Genomic DNA, 5,869 nt, shown 5'->3' with positions numbered 1-5,869 from the left:
GTAATTAATTGAGCACAAAGTTTAGCTCCAAGTTTCCCAACAACCAAGGCAAAAGGGAAACAAATAAACTATTTATCTCTGTTATCTAATGTCAGCATGTATCAGAAAATTTTTTGACATTAAATTTAAGAATATTTAGAGACAAAACACTAGATATTATGTAACATTTTCACTAGCACTTTCATAAAAGGTGAAGAAATGCTTTTATTTCTATCTTTTACAAAAAGATAGAAATTTCTACTTTTATAAAAGCTGAGGGCTCATTTTTATTTCTATCACTCCTCAACAAAAGTCAAGAGAATAATATTAAATCATGGTTCTATGAAAGCATTTCTATGGAGAGCTGAAGGAAGGCATTCAAGATAAGAGTAGCTTTCTAGAGTACCAGCTGACTACAAAGGAGTGGAGGAATCTCAAATTTCGCAGGCTCACCTTCCTTGGACGCCTCAGCCAGGTTTGTGACAGGAGTTGGATATCAGATAATTAGGGGTTAACTAAAGTGCAATGTTCTCTGGAGTTGATTAAAGCTAGGTATGTGGGGTTTAGGTACTAAACTGGTATCTGGCTAATTATGTTTTGTTATAAGAAACGTTCCAAATGGAAAACCATGCCTGGCTCCACTTAGCTGGGGGCTTAATGGATACCTTGATCAGTTCTGAGTCTCCTTCCATGCTTCCCAGCAGGGGTATAACTGACAAAATTAGGCAGGGCAATACTTTTTTGCGCAGGACTCCCTATTTTTAAGACACTTAGCATCACTGGCCCCTCCCACTAAATACAAATAGCATCCCCAGTTCTTGTGACAACCAAATATATACCTCTTTTGATAATCACTCAGCCTTAAAAGAATGTTGCTAACCTTTTGAACGTGGAAGAGCATCTGGTCCCAAATTCCACTCTGCAGAGCATGCAAGAAGACATAACCTTAGTTTCAAACATTTGGAGATATGTATCATCAGGCACTCACTTCTGTCATATAAAAATCTTAATATGGCCCCCACAGAACATTTTATTTAGAATAAGGCTATGTCTGCATAATGCGGCTGTCAGGAAGAAATAGACGTCAAGAAAAACCCTCACCGGATGAGTTGATCCAAAAAATATTGCTCATTCAACAGATATTAATTGAATTGTCCATTTGAATGTTGAAGATTGCCTGCCAAGAAATATGTTGGTTTTAATGTTGATATTGAACTGTTTTTTTTTTCTTTTCTAGCTACAGTTGACCAAGAAGTTAATTTATTCTTTCATTGAATGTTAAGACCTACTATGTGCCAAGTAGAGAGGACACAATGATGAGTTAAGCTTTACTAATGGTCTAGTGGAAGGTTTCAGGGACACAGATAATAAAGAGAGCTGTTATAGCCTGAGTAAACTTTCTTATCTGAGATCTGAAAGATGAGTAGGAATTAACTACATGTTTTACTTGAGTGGATGGAGGGTGGGCAGGCAGAAAGGAAATTGTTTCAGGCAGAGCCACCAACTTATCTGAAGACCAGAACAGAAGGAAGAGGTTAAGATAAAAACAGAAAAGTGAGAAGTCTAATGAGGGAAGAATTTTAGGGCTGGATTTTTTTCCTAAGTGCAACAGAACGCCATCATAGAATTTTATAAAAGAAAGACATGATAAGATTCTATTTAAGACAACTTACTCACATCCAGAGTGAACAGATTTGAGAAGAAAGCCAGCACAGATTTTGGAAATCTAGACAACTGGTTGGGAAACGTTATATTAACCAATAATCAGGAGCTCCAACTAGGTGTCAGACACCCTATTGAGAATACTGCTGAATCTAGTGAGGGAAATATATTAATCAAACAAGCAACACCGACAAAAATATAAAAATTTAACCATATTCAATACCACAAAGGAGAAATAATATGCTATAAAATTGTGGAACAGGAGTAACTTTCCTAATGCTTGTTTTCCCTTGAGGATGGGACATCTAAACTAAATTCTGAAGGTTGACTAGAAGCTATCTGAAAGGGCACGATGGGGAAAGGATGGAATAATTTTCAGGGAAGGAAGCATAGCATTTACCAGGAAACTGGAAAGTAGCCCACATGGCAGGATGCAAAGGGCTAAGGGCCAATGGGATTCAGGAGGCTGAGAGGTGAGTTGGGACTGTACCAGACATCGTTACGTATTTCAGTCTCTATCCTAAGAGCCAGGGGAAGGCAAGTCTTTTAAGCAGGGGGTGTGATAAAAAAAAACATCAAATGCATGTTTTGAAAAGACTGCTGTGGCTGCAAGCGTGAAGAATGGATTGTAGGGGTGGAGAAGTTGGATGTGGTGACGTGGGTTAAGCCATGATTGATGTTGGGAGGTGGAGGACTTGGTGATGGTGGCGAGTACGGGATTTCTGGATCAGTCTTCACACTCCCAGTTTGTGATAGGTAAGAACACATCATCTAACCAGAGGAAGGCATTCTATCACTAGAGCAAGAACCAGGTGATCTAAAATGTTACACAGCACATTAAATTGTTAACAGTTTCCCATGGAGAATGGGACTGGAGAGGATGTCGTAGGAAGGGAGCCATTCACTTTTTACCATCAACATTTCTATATTACTTGATTTTTACACTAAAAATGTGAATGTTTAAAAAAATGAATATAGAAGTCCCATCAAAAGATTTACAATTGTAAGCAGGAGAGCTAGGACTATCTGGGTTTATGCTACTTAGGAATGGATTTTGAGCTATCAAGGACCCTGTCTCTCCCCATTCTCAGGACTAATCTGCAATAGAAGGCTGGGAGAATTAAGAGTGGGATCTACAGAAAATACTTCAAAAAACCCTTACATTAGTATTTTTCTCAAGCGGGATTGCTGGGTCATATGGTAATTCTATTTTTAATTTTTTAAGGAATTTCCACACTGCCTTCCCCAGTGGCTGCACCAGTCTGTATCCCCCCGTATATATACATATATATTTTTTGCTCAATAAAAGCCTAACAATCATCAATAGTAAGAGAGCTAATAAACTATGCTCTTCCTCATGTAATACATTAAGAAAGACCCAGAGAGAAGAAAGCTAGCATTGACTTTGTAAGAGATATTCAACTGACTGATAGCTCTGTAGTTTTGTGGAGATAGGGGTTGTCCTTTTTATAAACAGATACACATAAAATCCTTATCCATGTCTCGAAGAGTTAAATATGCAAGGAATGGCGTCCAAATCTCAGAATAGGATTTGTATAATTCTGGGCAACCTTCACTAGGCAGAAGAGGGGGTTTCTAGTACACTTAAAATGTTCACTTAGCAGAATCTTACTGATTCAGCTGTTAACCCATAACCACATTCAAATGTGGAATCTGGACTTTTTCATTCCAATATCCATTTGATTTCATTTACATTGTTAAGCTGCTTTTGAGGTCCTTTACATTCTATACTCCCACTTATGCTATTTGAGAAAATACCATTTGGAACACTGTGGGGTTTTTTGTTGTTATTTTTCTGGGTTGTTTACATCCCACTGACTAAAATGGGTGTGGAGACTCTAAAAGGGACACAGGAAAAGTGGAAGTGAAAATATTTGCATTAAAAAATAAGACCAGTGTTTACTTGCTAACAGATAGCAGTGATAGGGTTCCCAAAAAGCATTAATCGCCAACACCTACAGAGCTGTGCAGAGCATTTTCACATCCATTATTTTATTTTCTGCCACATTTTGAGACAGATTCTCACTTGTCACGGACGAGTGGTCATGATCAAAGTCCGAACAATTTGCTACAATTTTAATCCTCTAACTTGTGTGTTCTTTTTGCAACCAGTGTGACAGGAACAGAACATTGCTGGAAATGAGCTGGATTAGAGCTTCGTAGGTCAGCGCAAACATACACAAGATGGACCGCCTTATGGAAGTCAAGGATAGTTAAGTGTAGCTCAGTCTCTCAGCAACCCACCAAAAACTGAACAGTCTTCTCTGCCTGCTTGACTCTGTCATCTTTCATTCATACCCTTAACTCTGGTTTTTCCAAGTCCAGGGCCACACCAAGACTGCACTCAGACATGGCGCATGGGTTCAAAGGGTATACCCCAGAATCTCAATTGCAGTTCCAAAATTCCTGGGAGACATCTGAGTTACAAAGCTAGGGTAAGAGGGGTACCTCTATTCAATTGACTGTAAATAAGGGAAACTGTCTTACTAGTGATGGAAATGAAGTAAAATCATGGGTACCACATTAAGGACAATCTGGTCAAATCAATGATTGTAAATGTTTTGAGTATGTGTTAAGTTTTATATGGTTATACAAAAATCTTTAAAAATTCTAATGAAACCATTGCTGTATAGGAAAGTATAAGCCTTTTCAATTTAAGTAGTCAGTTCAACTACTGGCATCAATAAACTTTAAAGCCTACTTAATAATTCAAGCATTCTTGGAAAAATGTCCACGCTGGTCAGGTAGTTTGAAAAATGGAGAAGTCTGGGTCCCTGGAATCGGTGTCACTGGAATGCGGTAAAAGCAGATAAACTCCTACTGTGTTTCCCCGAAAATAAGACCTAGACAGGCAATTAGCACTAATGTATCTTTTGGAGCAAAAATTAATACAAGATCTGGACTTATTTTACTATAAGACCAGGTCTTATGTAATATAATGTAAGACCGAGTATGACATATGATATATAAGACCGGGTCTTATATTAATTTTTGCTCCAAAAGACGCATTGGAGCTGATTGTCCAGCTACGTCTTATTTTCGGGGAAATGGTACTGTGTGAAGCCACTGAGGTGTTGCAATTGCTACAGTAGTTCCTTTCTCCTAACTAATACTGCATTAGTATTATCACTGGGAAACAGAAACTAACACGTTCCTTCCAAAATACAAACCTTCAATAGTGGCCCATGATCCACTGAATGAAATCCTCAGCATGGGATGAAGTCCTCCATGACATGGGCCCAGGTGCTTTACCTTCTAAAAATCTCACTGCCTCCTAAATGGTCCCCAAACTCCAGGGCCTTTTCTTCCCTGGTACAGTACTGATCACAACTGTATTGGAATGAGCTGGTTATCCATCAGTCCCTTTCACTAGACTGTGAGTCTCCACTGACGCAGCAGTTGTCTTTCTTCTTCACAGATGTATCTTCAATGCTTAATACTTCACGTGCTGGGCATATAAAGGACGCTTAGTAAGTATTTGCTGAATGAATAAATGTGCTCCTAAATGTGCAGTCCCCTAAAAAACCATGAAATTTTAGGGCCTGGACGGTAGGGAAAAGACTATATTCTCTTTCAAAATAAATTCTCAATCCCTGAATATCTGACTGGCTCGCCTAAAGCTCTTATTACTGAAATGAAACCAAGAGCCAAGAATGAAATAACATCTTTTTGGACTAGAATTGGTTTCTACACCGAATCTTTCATGGGTTTGTGATGCTTTAAAAATTGTGACTTCCTAAATTCAGAACTGATTTTTGTTTTGTCCTGGGAACTTGCAACAAAATTATTTTTAGGTATTTTAAATGGTGGTGGATTCATTTAGGAAGCAACCTAAAAATACAAGAATCACCACCATAACTCAGAATGTACCATTTGTGAGGAGACAGTCTCAGAAAAGCACTCTATTTTATGCTACCTGGAAATTTTAGGTTTAATAATGGTTCTTCCATTAAATACAAAAACATTATTTTAAAACATATTAAATAGCAACTTTCAAGGTTGTCTTAGATGTTATTTTAACAGTATCCATGAAGAATATAGTATTTAAAAAGCTGGATTTTAAAAAAAAAAAATCTATGATTTTACCCACTATATATAGAACTGAATTTTAAAAAGTAGTTTCTTCCTTTACGTGGATTATACCTTAAGATATGAAGAATCAATTTACTCTTTGGTTTTATTACATGGGAAAAACAACACACAGGCC

This window comes from Rhinolophus hipposideros (genome assembly GCF_964194185.1).
Source record: "Rhinolophus hipposideros genome assembly, chromosome: 4".
NCBI lineage: Eukaryota > Metazoa > Chordata > Mammalia > Chiroptera > Rhinolophidae > Rhinolophus > Rhinolophus hipposideros.
This window is presented reverse-complemented; position numbering follows the sequence as displayed.